Source organism: Protopterus annectens, chromosome 8.part0, assembly GCF_019279795.1.
Source record: "Protopterus annectens isolate FY-2018-M chromosome 8.part0, PAN1.0, whole genome shotgun sequence".
Classification (NCBI taxonomy): Eukaryota; Metazoa; Chordata; order Ceratodontiformes; family Protopteridae; genus Protopterus; species Protopterus annectens.
The window spans coordinates 1164201293-1164223075 of NC_056741.1; the positions used below are offsets into that span (position 1 = coordinate 1164201293).

A 21783-nucleotide genomic window follows, 5' to 3' on the forward strand; every position below is an offset into this window, starting at 1 on the left:
CTACGTTCTATTGCAACTGCAAAAAAAAAATAAAACAATGTGGATCTTTTTGTACCATATTCATAGGAATCACAGGAAGGCAACTGAGTCATATGGTCATTTATGCCTTGCCAGTGACAACTCTCAGACCAAGCTCTTTCTCGTCAGGAGTGCTAGGCCTGTCAAGCCAGGGGTGAACTGGGAAGCACCCATCCACTCATTTAGTTCCTGTAAGAAGGAAGATTTAGTATCACACTGCTGTATGCTATGCAATGACCCTATCTCTCCTTCTCATTTTATTTGTTGATGAAGATTTAGATCCCTGATTCTGATATTTGTAGAGTTATTACTTTTAAGGAGCTACAGGAGGTTATAGACTGTTGTATCTCTAATGGCTCAGAAGGCAAGGCATAGATGATCTCTTAGGAGTCTGTAAGATACAAAAAATAGAGACAGCACTTCCAATCATTCATGATAGCTTAGTTGTTATTTTTTAACTGTGATCTTTTTAATTAGGAATCTCTGTGGTCTTTATAGTTGTTTGATATCTGTATTGAGGTACATCTCAAAGGGGGAATTGTATTCAATGATTGGCCTAATCAACATCAAGAGTAAGGGAGCAATGACCTCTTGGGAGTGGGTTTGGCATAATGGTTAAGGTCTTCACCTCATAGATACAAGGTAGAGGGGTTAATTCTTGTACCAGGTTATTAGCTAGGCTTAAAACGGCCTTTCAGAACCATTAGCCTAGTATGAGCCTATAAGTTGTTCTATGAGTTTAGATTTGGATAATATTCCTGTGACAATTGATTGTGCCAAGAAGAAGGGCTTCCTGACCACTGTAATTACATGGTGATCAAAGAAAATGGAATTGTCAACCCACATTCCAAAGTCTTTAACAAACATTTTCATTTTGGATGTGGGTATTGCCAGTGTTGTATGTCATGGGGAGGGGGTGTCTACCAAAGGTGGCAATGTTAAATTCTTTAGTATTTAATTTAAGCCCATTTTAGTACACCAGGTATTTACAAGTAAGTTCTTGGTGAAGGACTTGGGTGTCTGAAGGTGACTTGACAATGCCTCTTACTTTACAGTCATCTGCAGACTTGGTTAGCGATAGGTCCTGGTTCATAGTTGGGATATCAGATGATGGACAAAAGGAGTCCCTGTGCATAGCCTTGTGAGACACCACTGTTTACCTTCATACTCTCTGATGATACTTCTGCGAACCACACTTTGTGCATTCTGTCCTTCAGCCAATTTGCTATCCACCTTATCCTATAGGGATATGTTTGTAATGTATTTAGCTTGCTAATTATGGAGGCTTTGTGGATGTTGTCAAGGCATGCTATTAAATTAAAATGTTATTCCTTTTTATTTATGTGATTTCTGCTATATTAAATTGTCTTTAACTCTAGCTTAACAACATTTACCTCCCAGTTACATTTTTTTATTTTCATTGTTTACTTTTCTTCTTTTTCTGGTTGTCTTTTTTTTGTCCTCTTTTTTCCCTTTTCCTATCCCCTCACCTTTTGGAGTCATTTTGCCTCCATGCATGCCAACCATCAAGCCTCTCCTGGATCAGACATACCCTTGTCCAAGAGGTGCCATTATCCAAGTGGCCATTAGAGTGCTTTGTGCTCTCAAAAGCATCCTAACAATTCTCTCAGCTCCATCCCCCTTCATCATGTAGACTTGTACTCTCCAGCCTAAGCCACCTTGTCATTAGAGAAGTGGTGTTAAGTCATGCAGGAAGTACTGACCCTCCCTTTCAGAATGGCCACACACATTTCCACATACCTGCACTATCAAGTGCCCAAACCTGTAGTCATGCTCTGGTCTCCTTGACTGTAGTCAGGGCTTTATAATGCTATGCTACAGGTAAAAGCTCCCCTACCGATGTTCTGGTCTTTTTTTCTTCTTTGTATTTTTTCCCCTCTCTTTTCCTTCCTTTATTCCCTTCCTTTCCAACTTTTCTCTCCTACTTCCCTCCCCTCCTGTCTCTTCTTTTCCCTTTCCATTTCTCTTTATTTTCCTATTAAGTACTTTAAGTATCCCTTCCCTCTTTCACCCATTATTAGAATGAAGAAATAGTTATATCTCTTGTATTGACTATTGAATTCAAGGGAGTTCTAGAGTAACCATTTACAAGCAATAATAAATTATGCAATTATTCATATGTGATTTCACATAGAATTCATACTGTATATAACCAATGAAATTAATTGTAGGTCCCTTGCAATATTACAAAAAAAGGGGAAGGAGAAATACTCAAATGCATATTTTCTTTCAACAATAATAATCTAACCTCCCTTTACTTTTTTTCTTTTTCTTTTCTACAATCTGTTCACCCTACTGGGTCTAAATTATATGTTTTATGTTACATATGGATCTGGTCCCCTTTTTTCTCTATTTCTTTTAAGTTTTCCCAACTCTTTATATTATTCCTCTATTTTCCACACCTCCATGTCCTTCCCTTAAACTGTTTTCATTGAATTATAAATGGATTAGTCATTATATGCTGCTTATTATCCCTTCTTTAATTTCTCCAAGTCTTTTGGGTTTCTAATACCATGACGGGAATGGACCCCATTCCTAAGTCGAAGTACGATTAAAGTTCATGAAATTAGTATTGTTTCAATCTTTGATGTCAGCCAGAAGTGCTTTACACAGCACCCGCAATGTGTCCAGTAATGAATCCTTCTGCAATTCATATGAGTTACATATATTGATAACATATCTAAATACGACTATAGATTTTTTTTATAAGACTCATTGCTCCTACTACTGTTGGAACTGTCTGAGTATCTTTCTTCCACATTGCTATAATTTCTGCCTGCAAATCCTGATATTTTATGACTTTGTGTCTCTCTGTATGCAAGACACTGTAGTCATTGGGTGTAGCAATTTCAATCGTCAATGCTACTTTTGTCTTCTTTTCATGGACCACTATATCTGTTTTTCAAGCATCTATCTTTTGAACTGTTGGCAATGGGTGATCCCATGTGATGTAGACTTCATCATTTTTTATGATATTTTTTGGCTCATGTTAACAGTGTTTTTCAGCCACTTCAGTACCATAATGTTTGCACAAGACCTAGTGCATCTGTCTTGCCACATTATTATGCCTTTCAGTATACAGTCCTTCTGCCATTATTGTGTCACAACCAGCAGTGAGGTGTGCAACTGTTTCCAGTTCTGTTTTACAAAACCTACATTTGTCTGTTTCTCCCACATTGTTCAATGGATTTTGTAAACCAACGTGTATGTAGCCCACTATCTTGGGATGCCAATATTAACCTTTCATCTCTTGGTTTGAATTCACCTCTCCTTAACCATTCCTGCATTGGATCCTGATCAACATGAGGTTCTTCCACAAGTTTTCTATACTTGCAACTATATTTATGCATTTTCCACATTTCTTGCCTTCTCATCTGGTACTTTACCTTATATTCTTTCTTTTGTTTTTGGCACATTCAGTTGCTGCCTGATTTTTATCTACTTCTGGTTTGATTTCCATTCCTGCTTGCCACTGATATGCTTCTGCTAGATTAAGCAGAGAAGTCATCTTAGATTTATTCTCCTCATGTTTCAAAACTTTCACTACGTTTGGGTCTTGTGAGGTCAGCAGATATGTGTGCAGTCCCACAATTGCAGATTTATACATGTAATCAATTTCAAGGAGGCCTATCCCTCCTTCAGAACGGGTATATATAATCTTGATATGCACTGATTTTTGTAAATCACTTGGTGAGCATGAAGCATCCTTCTTGTTTTCCTGTCTAATCTATCCAACACGTTTGCCAGTCAGTCACTCCAAAACTGTAAGTTAGGGCAGGAAGAGCAAATTGGTTTATAGCTTGAATTTTGTTCCTAGATGTCAACGCTGTTTTCAGGATTAATTTAAGTCTTTTATAGTATTTCTTACAAAGTTTTATTTGCATTCATTCATGTTTTATTGTTGATCCTTGATCATTTCCCAAATATTTATACACTGCCTCTTGCTAAACTTCTTTTATATCACATTCTTGTCCCAAACTGATGTTTTCTTGGTGCTGCAGTTTTCCTGCTTTATAGGTTGCTTTTGCACATTTATCAAGACCAAATGGCATTCTTATATCATCTGAAAAAGTTTTGTCAAGTTGCAGTTGTGCTTTCAGTTCCTCATCTGATGAGCTATACAGTTTTAAATCATCGACAGAGAAGACGAGAAGTCTTTATACTTTGTTGTTTTCTAGGAGCCAAATTGTAGCCATAGCCTAAGCTGTTAAGTAGACAGCTTAATTATTAATTAATTATTATCCCCTTGTGATGATTATAATGTTCTTTCTTGCTGATCTTTTTTCATATCTAATTTACCCTTTCTTTACATTTTATTTCTGTCTGCTCTTCTTTACTGTTAATCTCCTGCTGATAAATCTTAAAACATCCTTTAAACTATATTGTCATATTCATATCAAAGATAAGCTCTCCTCTTATATTTACACATAAATTTATTTAATAACTTCATAAAAACTTACAGTCATTGTGCTAAGTAACTTATAGATGTTTCATGTCATTAATAAAATAAGAAAGCTTGCTAACTTTTCATAATAGCGGTATACCACACTGATATATAACAGCTTTTTAAAGTATAATCCAGTGTAAAAGGTTAGTTATAATTCAGACTTTTGTTTTCAGTTCTCTGCCATAGTTCACTAATCTATTTTACAACATGTATGATATAAAATTACCTTTTATATGTTAGGTATTTAGAAAACCACACCACTAGTTAGTAATCAAGATTAGTATTCACTTTTCCCTTCTCTTCATTAACTCATGTTTTCTGGTTTACTATCATAATGTGGAATGGCACTTACTCGAAACTCGGTTGGTCGAATGTGTGTTGTCAGCATTTTCGTAATGCCAAACTGAAACTGATCAAAGTTACATTAGCGAAAATGAGTATTCATTCACTGATATGAGGTCAACATTATGAATGGAGATCACAGTACAGTAAGGATCGCAAAATCTACCCTTTTTTCTCACTGTAATGTGATCTCGGAGTTGATATGTTTGATTTGCAGTGGGTGTAGTGGGCGCAGCCCCCCCTGCAAAAACATAAACATAAATACGGGCTTTCGGTATTGGAATTTTGGAAGTTTGATTGTCGATCATTCCTGTTGTCATTTTCAACATTGTAAACTTCTTACATAAACACTTTCAACTTAAAGATTTGATTATTTGATACAAAAATGTTGTGATTTTCAACATTATGATAGTAAACCAAATTTTCTAACTTTTAAAATGATCTGTTTCATCCCTCTAAAAAGTTACTACACATTTCCGTTTTTTTATGTTAATCATACTTAAAATAATCATTATAATTGAGGGATTTTTCAGATCCCACATGCAGTTGTATTGCACCCAACATGAACCTTGTCTCTAATTCTAACCCACCAAAACCAACACAGTTGTCCCTGGATGCAATTTATACCCCCAAAAATATTTTCTTCATTTTTTTTCTAAACTGAGTTAATCATGTAAGACAGCTCTAAAATATAGCCCTTCTAATTACTCCAGTGACAACTTGTGAATCTCTTTCCTATTACTTATATGCATTAATTCCACATTGTCTGCCTATATCTATTTTAAATTCACCTATCAAATGCAGGGTAAAGTACACAGGAGAATTGTACATTTAATGATTTCCTGAATTAACTCATTTCAAATTATTTCCATCAGTGACATTAAAAAATAGTTGGAAATAAAAAAAATATTCCCTTTAGTAGTTTTTATTCATAGATAAACAACATGCTAACATAAATCATTTTTGGACAATTTACAATGAGGTAGCCTTCTCTTAAGAGAAATTCAGAAGCAATGGAGAGATGGTGAAATAGAGAAAAAAAGATATGCACTTGAAGGAAAGGAATGGAATGGGAAGGCAATAGAACACATTTACATAGTATCTAACAGGGATTTCAAGAGTTCTACCAAATTCTGTATGTTAAGGAAGAAGAAGAGACAGTAAATATGGAAGAGTGATAGGGAGAGTGAAAGTGGCCAGAGTTTTTACAGCTAACTAAACAGGAGATAAAATGTTAACAGATAAAATCAGTCAGGAGGAACTATTAGAAGCCTGGGGTAGAATGGCAAAGGTAAAATCACCAGGAATTGATGGACTCCTGATAGAATTATGGGAGAGACAAAAAGAACTAGTGGGCAGGATGTGGCTAAAATTGTTTAATGAAATATTGAAAAGGGAGAGAGATATCAGAGGCATGGAAGGAGGCAGTAATCTCAGTGATACATAAGGAAGGGAAGAAAAAAAATAGCATCATATAGATTCATATCAGTGTTAAATCAAAATTATAAGTCATTCTTGATGATAAAGGCAAGCAAGCAGAGCAGGGAACATTTTACATAGATTAATTAATAATTGGGATTCATAGGGTGGACTACAGACAATTTAATTAGAATACTATTGTTAATCCAGAATACACAATTTATAACCATGGAACTGTTATTGATATCATTAGATGCAGAGAGAAAGCATTGGAGAGGTTGGGATGGAAGTATCTCATGGAGGTGATGAGAAGAAGAGCATTTCTGGAGGGCTGGGTTAAAAGATAGAAGGAATCTATGGGGGGGGTGAGTGCCAAAATTAAGATTAGAGCATGTCTATCTAGGAAGATAGGATAGGATAGGATGGGGAACTAGACAAGGATGTCCACTGTCCCCACTAATGTTCACACTATATTTAGAGCCACTTGAAGAAGGAGTAAGAAAATCGAGCCAGAAAGGGTATTAGTAGGGAGATGAGGAAAAAATACCTCTACATGCAGCTGATAGGTTAGTTAGTTAGCTACTCTACCAGGACATTAAAATATTGTGGAGGATATTAAAAGATTTGGGGTACAAATCATGATACAATTACATCAGAAGAATACAAAAATCTTGCTACCAGTCTTCACCTAGATGAAGATACAAAGAGAGTGCTAGGAGAGGTGATAAAATATCTGGGGTAAGGCTGAAATGCACAGCAGCAGATTCTAAGAGATGTACGTATGAAGATATTTATTGAAAGGTTAGGAGGCAATTGTAGAGACAGATGGAGGACAGTGAGCTTAGAGATAGACCAGAGAATCCACTTGGCTGAGATGCTTATTATAATACAAGTACTAGGAAGAAGACAAAGGGTAAATCAAGAATCAGACACTACATTTTAAATGTTGCAAGTGCTTTCATCCATATTTATTAAAACAAACTTCTTCAGACAACAAGAACAAAGCTAAGTACACATTTTAAATAACCCACCATTAAATCATGTGACCCAAAAGGAAATTACATCACTGAAACAAATCCTTAGAAACGGCACCATCTTGTGGTTCAAAGACTTCTTCTTCTTCTTCTTCTTTCGGCTGAACTACAACTAAATAAACAGTCAATTCATTCGTAAAAGTACCTGGCTACCATATAGTATGACAGAACAGAAAACACATTGAATTGAAATACAACCATAAAAAACATCACATATAAACACTTAAAACCAAAAATATTACCTATCCAGTGCCTGCAATTTTAATAAGCACTGTACTGAGCATGTATCATTCATCCCAGAAAAGCTATACGCATTTCATCGAACTTGTCACTTAAGTTCACAGCGTTCCAATTTGAGAGTACAAGGACCCCCTCTTTTATCAGGCAAAATCTGCTCAATTACTTTGAATTTAAAATGATGTTCTGGGAAGGTCATAATATGTCTGGCTAGGGCATTATGAACATGTAGTTTATTAATACTATAAATATGCTCATATGGTCATTCTCTAAATCTGCATTCTGTTTTACCTATATAAAAACTTTCGCAGAACAAGCACTTAGCCAGATAAACAACACCTTTAGAGTTACAGTTAAACTTACCCTTGATCTCATAATTGGTATTACGGACTGTAAAATGATTGCCAGTATCAACATATTTACAATAAGAAACAACAATCACCAGAACAAACCTTAGAAACAAGTCCACCGAACAGCCAGAAAAAGTCCAATAACAGCCACTTTATTAAATCCACAAGTAAAACAGTCTTTAAGCGTGCAGTAAATCATACACTTTTCGTCGCCTTTAGTTATCGCAACTTCCTCAGAAGACAAATTACTAACGTCATTCATACATTTAAATAATAAAATCTCGGGCAATTAAACACAATTAATGTTAATCAATTAGTTAATTTATCTTAAACCATTTAACCCTTTCATACTCAGATGTATACTACCTATAAGACAGAAATACTAACCCTACTGTTTGTTGTATGTGTATTAAATATCAGATTTCGCAAATTTTACTTAAATATAGTTACTATCTATAGTACTTATAAAGAATCTACTTTAATAAAGTGCTACCCACGTGAATTTCTACAATCATGTTTTCACGTTATTAAAAAACATTCTAGTCCTTGTGTAACATTTTAAAAGCATTTTTAAAAATATCTAAAACATTATAGTAATAAGACCTTTTAAAATATTCATTTTCAAAGTCATGTTCATTACTTTATGCCTGACAAAGGGGATTTTGACAATTTATAAATATATAATCTAATTCATTATTGCACCTATGTTAACATTCAATATTCTAATTATGCTACATAATCTATGTTTTTCCTATATATATGTGTGTATATACAGTATTCAGTAAACAACATACCAATCATTTCATACACTGCATAATATAATATATAACAATGTGTAACATAATATTACATGGTATATATCACTTAAAAATATATATTTCAAAAATAAATATCCATATAAATATTAAGTACAATTAGAATTAACTATATGTTAAAAACTAAATACCAATATGCAAGAATATTAATTTAAAATGCATTCTATTCTTATTGCACTATTAGGTACAGTGTAGTATACTATAATTTTATTAAGTCAACCTACCTACACTTAACCAATCATCTTTCCAAATTTTTTAATCTTAAAATGCATTTAATTGATGTCATCTCATTTAATCCTGGTATTTGACTAGCATTCACCGTCAGTTGCCATATCAGTTCCTTTCTCTCAAGTTTTAGTGGTTCGTATTGGCATCTAACATCTGGTTCAACTTGGTCTATTACCTTGAATCTAAAATTATGTCCCTCATTCAAATGACAGTGCCTAGCCAGTGCGTTATCCAACTTAATTCTCCTAATACTGTATATGTGCTCGTATATTCTTTCATGTAGTTTCCTGTCCGTTTTTCCTATATAAAAGGCTAAACATGTATCACATGTTGCCAAATATACAACTTGGCGGCTACTACAGTTATACTTTCTCCCTATTTTATAGGTCCGGTTCCTAATTGTGAAACTACTACTTTCTTCTACGTATTTACAGTAGTTGCACATATTACATTTTGTCATACCTCCATTACTTCTAATATTTTCTTTTTTACTTTGCAAAATTTCCTTAAAATTAGGATTTCTTTTATATATAACTTTCGGTTTATCTGTTAATAGTTCATTAAACGCATTATCCGAGCACAAAAGATGCCAGTTCTTATTTAAGATGTTCCTGACGTCAAATGCATCCAAGTTAAAATAAGTAATAAAGCTACAAGAAAATTCTAAACTTGTCACTTTTTTTACTACTAAACCTGTTTGTTCAAGATTTCCCATTGGTCCTTGTATTGTACCCAATATTGGAGAGTATATTCCTTCCCATCGTTTGTTCTTTACCTCTGTCGCTATATTATCGATAAATTCTCTTGGGTATCCCCTTTGTATAAAAAATTTTTCAAGAAGCTTACATTCTTCCAAAAAGTCACTATCTACAGTAATCATCCTCGCTGCCCTAACGTGTTGACCCTTTACTATTGCTTTTTTCTGGGTCAGTGGGTGACTACTTGAAAAATGGAGAAATGTGTTAGAATATGTTTCCTTCCTGTATATAGTTGCTATATATCTCTCGTTCACGTAGTCCTTCTTTAAATTGACATCTAAATAATTGATGGTGTCCTTACTGTAATTATGTGTAAACTGTAGAAAATTAGTACTACAGTTAAAAGAGGACAAAATTTTTTCCATGCCTTCAATATCCGTTTGTACCACCATAAAGATGTCATCCAGAAATCTCGTATAGTAGGCAATTTTTTCTTTATTTTCTTCATTCTCAAAAATTGTGAGCCTTTCCCATCGTGCCATTACTAAGTTCGCAATACTGGCACCACATGGGGACCCCATGGCCACCCCAATCTTTTGATGGTAAATTTCTTTTTTAAAAAGAATATAATTATATGAGAGGACTGTATCAATAAGTTCCTCAATCAACTTAATTTCTTCAACCGGTGCACCCAGGGTCCTCATCATAACACTCACCCATTCAATTGCCTTACTATGCGGAATACAGGAATATAAATCTTTAACATCTACTGTCACTAACAATCCTGTACCTAAAAACTGTAAATCATTAATAGATTTAAGGAAAGACCAGGAGTCTTTTGAAATTTGTTTCTCTAACTTAATATATTTTTGCAAGGTCTTATCAATCACTTTAGCACAGGTATAGGTCATACTACCTCTCCCATCTACTAAAGGTCTCATAGGTGGGTCCTCGATATTTTTATGTAACTTGGGGATACCGAATATGACTGGCGTTCTAACCTGTGTTTGTTGTAGGAAATTATACAACACATTATCAATCCTTCTTTCTATAAACAATTCCTCGAAGAATGCTTGAATTCTCCTGGCTGTAATATTCATTTCATTTACGGAAGACTTAACATAAGTGTCACTTTCCAAAATTCTAAGCATTTTGTCTTCATAATCACTAGTAAACATTATTGCTAGCCCCCCACCCTTATCGGGCTTCATAACCCGAATAGGTGCTTGTTTTAACAAGTTTAACAATCCTCTTTCTTCTTTTGTTATATTGTGTCTATAATTATTTCTACCTTCTTTAATATTCCTTAAATCCACTTCCATTATTTTTTCAAAAAGTAGTAGAGTTGGGTGGAGGGGGGGATTATAAACACTTGAGACCAAAAAATCAGTCCTTTGGTTTAGGTTTTCTCCCATAAGAAACAACAAATTTAACTTCCTTGTAAACAACTTTAAATCAATTAATGTATGGGCTATATTAAGTGTAGAACTTGGCACAAAGGTAAACCCTTTACTTAACAAGGCCACAGTATCATCTCCAATTTCCAAATTGGTATAATTATAAATTTTAAAGTCCAAGTCAGTGTTTGTTAGAACTGTACACTTTAAGTCATTAACACCTATTGTCGAACCAATATCGCCACTTTCTACCACTTCCTCCTCTTGTTCTTCTGGTTCTTCTTGCCTTGGTAACTGGATTTCGAGGCTCCGCCCCGAAAATTTTGGTTGCCGAACCTTCTAGCGTTATCGTTATTGTTAACTTGGTTCTGTCCAGCAACATTATTTACATTCAAATCATTCCCCTGTTGAGCAAGCCTTTCGCTCCTTCTCACACCAGTATCGTTATTTAAAGATTGTAGTGGTAGAGATTGAAGTGGCCGTTGCGGTTCATTTTGTTGAACTAATGGTCTACTTCTTTGTTCATTCTGTATGCCATTTTCAAGCATATTGTCTTGCCCATTAGTTTGCATGTTGACAGGGCTGGAGGGTTGTGGGTATGCTTTCCCTTCCCCATATTCCCTCACATCCCTGTCAATTTTCTTATTTTTAATGGCAGTCATCTTTTTAATATGGTCGTCAATACTTAAAAAACACCGATCATAATCGTACTGGTACCTGTTAAAGTTAGTGTCGTCTTTAATTGAATTATCAATACTCTCCAATTCTACCAGAAGGTTATCTACCATCTCCTGGTAAAAAGTACAAAACAACTCTAGTAGCTCAAGTCCGTGTCTGTCAAAAAGTGCCACTAGTGCGGTGTGGAAATTTGAACCTTGCATTAACCCCGATGGAAACTGCCAATGCCTAAGGCCTTTAGGGACTACTTTTAGCCTTAAGCATTCTCGAAAATAGGCAATTTCCAATTGTAATTTACGTATTTTTAATAATTTATTATCAAAATTATTCAATTTTTCATTTATATTGCCATTTACCTCGTTTTCTCTTGATAAAGCCGGGTTCGTTCGCACAGTACTGAAGCTAAACCCTCTATTAATCCATGCTGTCAGTGGTTCACGGGCCATACTTCTGGAGCCGTTCCCTTCACGCTGTGTACTTGTTGAAACAGCCGCTTGACTACCAGGTAATCCCCCTTGAATCTCATTCAGGCTATCACTTCCATTACGTAAAACAGTACTTGAAATATTACTAGAAACGGTAGCAGCACCAAGCCGTCCTTCGTCTCTCACCTCCATCCGGTTCTCTGGACGTGTTACTGAAGTTGACGCTCGGTTAACGTCATCTAACCTCTGAGATAGTCGATCAACTTTCTGCGTCAAAAGTTCTATGAGGGCTGTAAGATTACCGTCGCCCTCGTTGTTTTGAGAAGTGGATGCGGGTACATTTTCAGCGTTCGGTTCCATAACAACAACCAACAATCACCAGAACAAACCTTAGAAACAAGTCCACCGAACAGCCAGAAAAAGTCCAATAACAGCCACTTTATTAAATCCACAAGTAAAACAGTCTTTAAGCGTGCAGTAAATCATACACTTTTCGTCGCCTTTAGTTATCGCAACTTCCTCAGAAGACAAATTACTAACGTCATTCATACATTTAAATAACAAGTAGAATTGGAGAGTATTGATAATTCAATTAAAGACGACACTAACTTTAACAGGTACCAGTACGATTATGATCGGTGTTTTTTAAGTATTGACGACCATATTAAAAAGATGACTGCCATTAAAAATAAGAAAATTGACAGGGATGTGAGGGAATATGGGGAAGGGAAAGCATACCCACAACCCTCCAGCCCTGTCAACATGCAAACTAATGGGCAAGACAATATGCTTGAAAATGGCATACAGAATGAACAAAGAAGTAGACCATTAGTTCAACAAAATGAACCGCAACGGCCACTTCAATCTCTACCACTACAATCTTTAAATAACGATACTGGTGTGAGAAGGAGCGAAAGGCTTGCTCAACAGGGGAATGATTTGAATGTAAATAATGTTGCTGGACAGAACCAAGTTAACAATAACGATAACGCTAGAAGGTTCAATCCAGTTACCAAGGCAAGAAGAACCAGAAGAACAAGAGGAGGAAGTGGTAGAAAGTGGCGATATTGGTTCGACAATAGGTGTTAATGACTTAAAGTGTACAGTTCTAACAAACACTGACTTGGACTTTAAAATTTATAATTATACCAATTTGGAAATTGGAGATGATACTGTGGCCTTGTTAAGTAAAGGGTTTACCTTTGTGCCAAGTTCTACACTTAATATAGCCCATACATTAATTGATTTAAAGTTGTTTACAAGGAAGTTAAATTTGTTGTTTCTTATGGGAGAAAACCTAAACCAAAGGACTGATTTTTTGGTCTCAAGTGTTTATAATTTTTGAAAAATAATGGAAGTGGATTTAAGGAATATTAAAGAAGGTAGAAATAATTATAGACACAATATAACAAAAGAAGAAAGAGGATTGTTAAACTTGTTAAAACAAGCACCTATTCGGGTTATGAAGCCCGATAAGGGTGGGGGGCTAGCAATAATGTTTACTAGTGATTATGAAGACAAAATGCTTAGAATTTTGGAAAGTGACACTTATGTTAAGTCTTCCGTAAATGAAATGAATATTACAGCCAGGAGAATTCAAGCATTCTTATTGTTTATAGAAAGAAGGATTGATAATGTGTTGTATAATTTCCTACAACAAACACAGGTTAGATCATATTCGGTATCCCCAAGTTACATAAAAATATCGAGGAATGAGACCTTTAGTAGATGGGAGAGGTAGTATGACCTATACCTGTGCTAAAGTGATTGATAAGACCTTGCAAAAATATATTAAGTTAGAGAAACAAATTTCAAAAGACTCCAGGTCTTTCCTTGAATCTTTGATTGAGTTACAGTTTTTAGGTACAGGATTGTTAGTGACAGTAGATGTTAAAGATTTATATTCCTGTATTCCATAGTAAGGCAATTGAATGGGTGAGTGTTATGATGAGGACCCTGTTGAAGAAATTAAGTTGATTGAGGAACTTATTGATACAGTCCTCTCATATAATTATATTCTTTTAAAGAAATTTACCATCAAAAGATTACTTAGTAATGGCACGATGGGAAAGGCTCACAATTTTTGAGAATGAAGAAAATAAAGAAAAAATTGCCTACTATACGAGATTTCTGGATGACATCTTTATGGTGGTACAAACGGATATTGAAGGCATGGAAAAAATTTTGTCCTCTTTTAACTGTAGTACTAATTTTCTACAGTTTACACATAATTACAGTAAGGACACCATCAATTATTTAGATGTCAATTTAAAGAAGGACTACGTGAACGAGAGATATAGCAACTATATACAGGAAGGAAACATATTCTAACACATTTCTCCATTTTTCAAGTAGTCACCCACTGGCCCAGAAAAAAGCAATAGTAAAGGGTCAACGATGATTACTGTAGATAGTGACTTTTGGAAGAATGTAAGCTTCTTGAAAAATTTTTTATACAAAGGGATACCCAAGAGAATTTATCGATAATATAGCGACAGAGGTAAAGAACAAACGATGGGAAGGAATATACTCTCAATATTGGGTACAATACAAGGACCAATGGGAAATCTTGAACAAACAGGTTTAGTAGTAAAAAGTGACAAGTTTAGAATTTTCTTGTAGCTTTATTACTTATTTTAACTTGGATGCATTTGACGTCAGGAACATCTTAAATAAGAACTGGCATCTTTTGTGCTCGGATAATGCGTTTAATGAACTATTAACAGATAAACCGAAAGTTATATATAAAAGAAATCCTAATTTTAAGGAAATTTTGCAAAGTAAAAAAGAAAATATTAGAAGTAATGGAGGTATGACAAAATGTAATATGTGCAACTACTGTAAATAGAAAGTAGTAGTTTCACAATTAGGAACGGACCTATAAAATAGGGAGAAAGTATAACTGTAGTAGCCGCCAAGTTGTATATTTGGCAACATGTGATACATGTTTAGCCTTTTATATAGGAAAAACGGACAGGAAACTACATGAAAGAATATACGAGCACATATACAGTATTAGGAGAATTAAGTTGGATAGCAGTAGGCACTGTCATTTGAATGAGGGACATAATTTTAGATTCAAGGTAATAGACCAAGTTGAACCAGATGTTAGATGAACCACTAAAACTTGAGAGAAAGGAACTGATATGGCAACTGACGGTGAATGCTAGTCAAATACCAGGATTAAATGAGATGACATCAATTAAATGCATTTTAAGATTAAAAAACTTGGAAAGATGAATGGTTAAGTGTAGGTAGGTTGACCTAATAAATTATAGTATACTACACTATACCTAATAGTGCAATAAGAATAGAATGCATTTTAGATTAATACTCTTGCAATATTAGTATTTAGTTTTCAACATATAGTTAATTCCAATTGTATTTAATATTCATATGGATATTTATTTTTGAAATATATGTTTTTAAGTGATATATACCATGTAATATTATGTTACATATTACTATATACTATATTATGCAGTGTACGATATGATTGGTATGTTGTTCACTGAATACTGTATATATATATATATACATAGGGAAAACATAGATTATGTAGCATAATTAGAATATTGAACGTTAACATAGGTACAATAATGAATTAGATTATACATTTATAAATTGTCAAAAGACTTTGAAAATGAATATTTTAAAAGGTCTTAGTACTATAATGTTTTAGATATATAAAATGTTATACAAAGACTAGAATGTTTTTAATAACTTATTAAAGTAGATTCTTTATAAGTACTATAGATAGTAACTATGTTTAAGTAATCTGATATTTAATACACATACAACAAACAGTAGGGTTAGTATTTCTGTCTTATAGGTAGTATACATCTGAGTATGAAAGGGTTAAATGGTTTAAGATAAATTAACTAATTGATTAATTTTATTATTTAAATGTATAATTTGTCTTCTGAGGAAGTTACTAATAACTAAAAGGAACGAAGTGTAGTGATTACTTTACTGCGACTGTTTACTTTACTTGTGGATTTAATAAAGTGGCTGTTATTGACTTATTTACAATAAGAGCAAGCTTCACACTTATACATTCCAGGGCATCTAGTTAAAGGAAAATTCTTAGAATCAAATGAATTTTTAGAATCAAATACATTTTTAAAATTGGTACCATTCTTAAAAACATCTCTAGGATGATCACCTAATTTCTGTTTAAATTAATATCATCCAACAATAGGTTCCAATTTTTTGTAAAAATTTCCAGCTTTCCAGCCAGCCCTCATGATTTAAAATTGGTTCAAAGAACCCAGTAGATCTCATTGATCAACTAAAATAGATGGATACCCTCATTACATACCCCTTAAATTGTCACACTCAGTAAAAAAATCTTGTTCTATACTGACCATCAGCCACTCTGACCAAATTGACCTTTTACAACAGAGCGTTTTTGGTGAAAAATTATGGGAATTGGAATATGTACTTTTTCTAAAAATCTTTGCGGTATATCTAAAATTTGCCTTGTCTTTCCTTAATTAAATATCTAAAAATGAAATCACATCAGAATTATAATCAGAAGTAAATTCCAAAAATCAGTAGAATTATTAAAATATTCAAGTAATTTTAAGCCTGTATCAGCATTACCCTTTATGATGATAAAAATATCATCCAGGTAACGGGTGTAAAAAAATATCTTCTCTCTAATAATGGGGCTCGTAAATATAAACTCATATTCCCATATGGCCATGACAATGTTAGCAAAACTGACCCCATATGGTGAACCCATAAGAAGTTATTAGCCAAAATTAAATCTAATAATCCCCCTATTAAGATGATGTCATCAGTGGTTGCTCCTTTCTTTAATAAAAAATCAGTTACCGATACTCAGGTAGAAAATTATATTTGGCCTTAAATTTGTGCTCATTAATTTTTTCAAGAAAGGACCATGAATCTTTACAAATTTGAGGTTCATGTTCGAGAAATCTTTTTGGCTTACTATCTACAAATTTCACACAAGTATAAGTGATGGAATTTCTTCCATTCACTATTAGTTGTAAAGGGGGGTCATGTAAGTCCTTATGGATTGTGAGGATCCCAAAAATAACTGGGATTAATGGTGAAGGCATATTCAAATAATTGTACAAATTTATATCAATACAGAAATCAATCAGCAAGTCGTTGATATCAGATTTAATTCTAGTATAAGCACCATTCACTTCATTCAATGACACAGGTTCATATGTGTCCATATTCAATTTTAAACATCCTAGACTGATAGTCACCCATATCCATAAAGACCAACCCTTTCTTTAGAATGATGTAAAGAACAAATCAAATCTTGTTCATCCTTATTTAAATTATACATCGTTTACACAATAGTGACCTCATGTCCATTTCACAAATATGCTCAAAAGTATCTAATAAAGGGTGGAGTGGTAGACTAAATGAACTACTGAATTGTCCATCAGAACAAGTATCAGAATCAAACAATAGGTATTCGCATTTGTTTCCTTAATTGGAGAACTTCCTTATCTTTGCAGTGTCTTTTTCAAAGTGTCAGGAATGTCTCACTTAGGTAAGAGACCTCCTTCACAGACTGGGTTTCCAGGATAATATTCAAAAGTTTTGCCTTACTCCTTTCCACAGGATTATATTCCTGGGGTGTCTCATAGATACTTCAGTTCAAAGAGATTTTCTTCCACAGGAAAAAATAGATCTATATCTAAAGCTCTCCTGGAGTTTTTTTTACTCAGTTCATGATTTCAGCAAGGTAATTTCTCAGGATATTAGGATTTGTGTTATCTATGATTCTCATGATTCCTATAGCCAAACTCCACATGAGAATGAGTTAAATATGTATGGTCTCAAAATCAACACTTCCTGATGTTTCAAATTCCAGTTTTGTGATTTGTAATCTGCTTTGGTGGAGAGACCAGTTTTAGCTGAATGCAGGTTTCCCATTGTCCCTTCTAATTCCAATTCAGTCTGTAGCAACAGATGCTTCAGAATTTGCTTGGTGGAACTGTGTCTTTGGGAGTAAAAGTGCAGGGTCTTTCCAACAAAAAAAAGAGTCCAAAATACATAAACATCAAAGAGATGTTGGACGTAATAAATGCACTCAACTCTGTGTCATCTGCGGTTCCCAGGATCTCTAAATGTGATTGCAGACAATACCACAGTGATGTGGTACATAACCAAATGGGTGGGGGGGTCAGATCTTAACCTTTTGGTAGATTAGCCACAGTTGCCTGGGATATAACATTTCAGCATACTCTCTCTGTACAGGCATCTTACATTCCATCAGAGCAAAACATTGTAGCAGACAAGCTGAACAGGACCAAGTTAGACCCTCAGAAATGGAAACTGAATTAGTGCGGTTTTCCAGGATTTGATCCTGCTATATGGAACAGCTCAGATGGAATTTGCCTCCATTCACAACAAACAACTGGCAAATGTCTATTCCAGGACTCCTTGTAGGCAGCCCTGGGAAGCAGATGCATTCTCATTTCCTTGGATGGGAATGTTCCTGTGTACCTTTCCACTGCTATCCAGGACCATCCAGGGAACTCCTTTCTCAGATGGACACTCAAGTGGCTACTATGACTACTGTTTCCTCTCTGACCATGCATTTTTTTTATTTTTAAAACCTTTATTGAATTATCACTGAAGACATACACAAACATACATTTATATAAAAGAAAACAAACCATATGAATATATTCCCAGTTGCAAACATTATACATTGCATACATTCTTTTGTATAGTTATCATCAATTCAACATTATATAACTTGATCAATGTCTGCCTTCCCTTAAACCTCACTCCTCCTCCAAAATATTATTCTGCATGTATTGCTCTCATAATTTCCATTTTTCTATGTAATTTGCTCCTACCCTTTTCTAAAGATCCCACTTCCAGTTCTTTTATCTCTGTTAGAATATTCAGTACTTCAGATACAGTTGATTTAGACTTTGATTTCCATTTTTTAATAATTGCTTTTTTGGCAGTCACCAGAATTAAACTTAACACGGTCTTACTATGCCTAGACAATTCAGATCCTGTATCCAAGCTCAAAAAATACTTTCCTTGGTCACACCCATTACCTTGCCCAATATTTCTGACAAGAGTACTCTGTAGGGAATTTTTAAAGTCTGCCAATTCATTACACTCCCAAAACTCTGACCATGTATGTTATACATAATGTGAAGGATGGGGCAGCAAGATTAGGCCTGCCTTTGAGACAATCTGATCTTTGCCACCACCCCCTTTGATGGTAGTACACTCTTTGAGCAACAAGTTAAGGAGATATTTCTAATTTTGAGCAAGAGGGCCAAACACTCACCACTGAAAGAGTTAAGTTTTCTGCCCCACAGATGGCTTTCCAACAGAACCAAAAAGGGGGGAAGAAACTAATTATTTCAAAAATCCTAGTATTGACAGCAGTAGGACAGAGGTTCAAGGGGCAAAGGTTAATTTCAAACAGATGCCACCCCAGAGAAAGAGGTAGTCCTATTAAACAAGGAGGTAAGGTATCCTTTTAAGGATTTCACTCCTATGATTCTTGAAGGTTTGTCTGATTGTTCCCTCTGGAGGCAGTTTGAATGGTCATGAAGACAGATCCATGGGTATGGATAATCATATCCAGAGGCTACTTAATTTTCTTTTGACTCCAATTCTGTCTTCCCAACCCACATCAATGCCAACCAGAGAAAAGGAAGTATCTTTAAAGGATGTCCAAAGCCTCCTCAGGAAGAGAGCAATCTAGGAGTATCCACCAGGCCGTAAAAGATCTGGATTTTCCTAAAGATGTTCTGGCTAATGATTGCCTCAATACAAATGGTCCCTCATGATAGACTTAACATGAGAATGTTGCAGTGGATGCTTTCGATACAATGAGACCAGTCCTGCCAACCAATGTATCATAGGACCAAGTTTATTCAGACTAACCGACAAAGCATAAACTGGTGGGCAGATCCCTGAAATCTGTTAATAGGAATAACATTCATCAAACCAACTCCAATCACAACTTTAACGAAGGGAGCCATTTCTTAGACAACATTCTGCAGGGTTCATGCTCCACAGATGAGGCCTCTCTGCAAATAAATATACTCAAGGTGAAAGAAGTGTAATATGCCTTACAATTGAACAACATGGCAGTAGTATGATATATAAACAAGCAAGGGGGAAACCAATCATATCTACTATGCAAAGATGCAATGAGGGTATGAGAATGGATGGTAGCTTTTCAGCACTTTCTAATGGCTATGCATGTCCCTGGGTCTATTATTGTGATTGCAGACAAATACTGCTACCCCATCAATGGTCTCTCAACAACATAGTAGCACACAGCATATTCAAAACAAGGGGGAGACCTTGCTGTAATCCCTTTGCTTTGCCATTCAACACCAAATGCTTTACTTCATAATAGTTCCCCAAGAAGGACAGACACCCAGAGATGCATTCTCACGCAACTGTGCCTTGAGTCTCCAATACAGTAACCCCCTTTCCCTGTTACCAAAGCTGTTTCAGAATCCCAAAGATTGCAAAACTCAGCTCATTCTCACAGAGCCCTTTTGACTCTGCTAGACTTCGTTCTTCTTGTTGTGACCTCATCTGAAGAAGAAACGTCTTCTTCTGCAGAGCTCTCCAAACAGTCAAAGCCAAACATTCAGTCCCTTCATTTAACTGATTAGTTTCTCCAATTCCAGCAATAGCCAGAAACTTCATATCCCTCTTGATTCCATTAAACCCATTATGGCCTCTCTGAAACCCCCAACCAGGAGAATCTATAAAGGAAAATGGAAAAAAAATGATATGGGCTCATGACAAACATTTCACCAGTTTCAGCATCACTAGAAAATACATGTCAATGGAACTGTACAATGTACAATGAATGAGTGAGTTATTCTTTAATAAAATTACATTTAGGAGCAATTTCCTTTTATGGTGAAGGTATTATTACACCTCAATATCTGGCCTGAACAGGGCATATAAGACCTTCATTAAGGGTATTTTCTATTCCAAACTGTGAAAAACAGCCATGGCTTGAAATCTGAACTTTGTGCTTAAGTGTTTAATGAGAACTCCTTTTGAACCAGCAAGCTCAACTGAACTCAAGCTCTTATCATAGAAAACTACTCTGTTGGTGGTTATTACTTCATCCATAAGACCAATTTTCATGCTTTATCTTAGCAGTACCTCTATATTGTTTTTCATCGTGACTATTTCTTAGTAGACAATCATCCTTTATGCCTAAAGTAGCTAATAAAATAATCTGAACCAGTATATTCATCTGCAGTATTCTTTCCTAAGTATGCTAACAAAAGAGAATACCTGTTACATTGTCTGGATGTACACAGTCAGTGTTTTATTTGGATCACACAAAGATTGTCAGGAAAGGTGAATGACTCTCGGTTTTGTCAATGGCCAGATTTGGCCAAAAGATTGCTAAGATTATATTAGTAAAATGGATTTCTGACAGTACTTCCTTTTGTTACACTGCAGCAGGCAAACAGCTTACCATTACACTGAAAGCTCATTCAGTTAAGGCTCAAGTTATGTCCACAGCCTTTCTGCATAACCTTCCAATTGACTAGATAGCAGCAGTGGCTACAGTGGCTACTTGGTCTTCACTGCATACCTTTGCTAAGCATTGCAACCTTGACTCTAGTTCAAGGGTGAGAGTATCACTTGGGGCAACCAGTCTTAAAGGT

The 21783-nt window shown here is 35.0% G+C and overlaps 1 protein-coding gene across 1 annotated transcript in view; it reads left to right on the top strand.

The window, feature by feature from the left end:
- CFAP70 (cilia and flagella associated protein 70) overlaps nucleotides 1-21783 on the top strand; it is a 1838232-nt gene that overhangs the window by 1496223 nt on the left and 320226 nt on the right. The window lies entirely within an intron of this gene.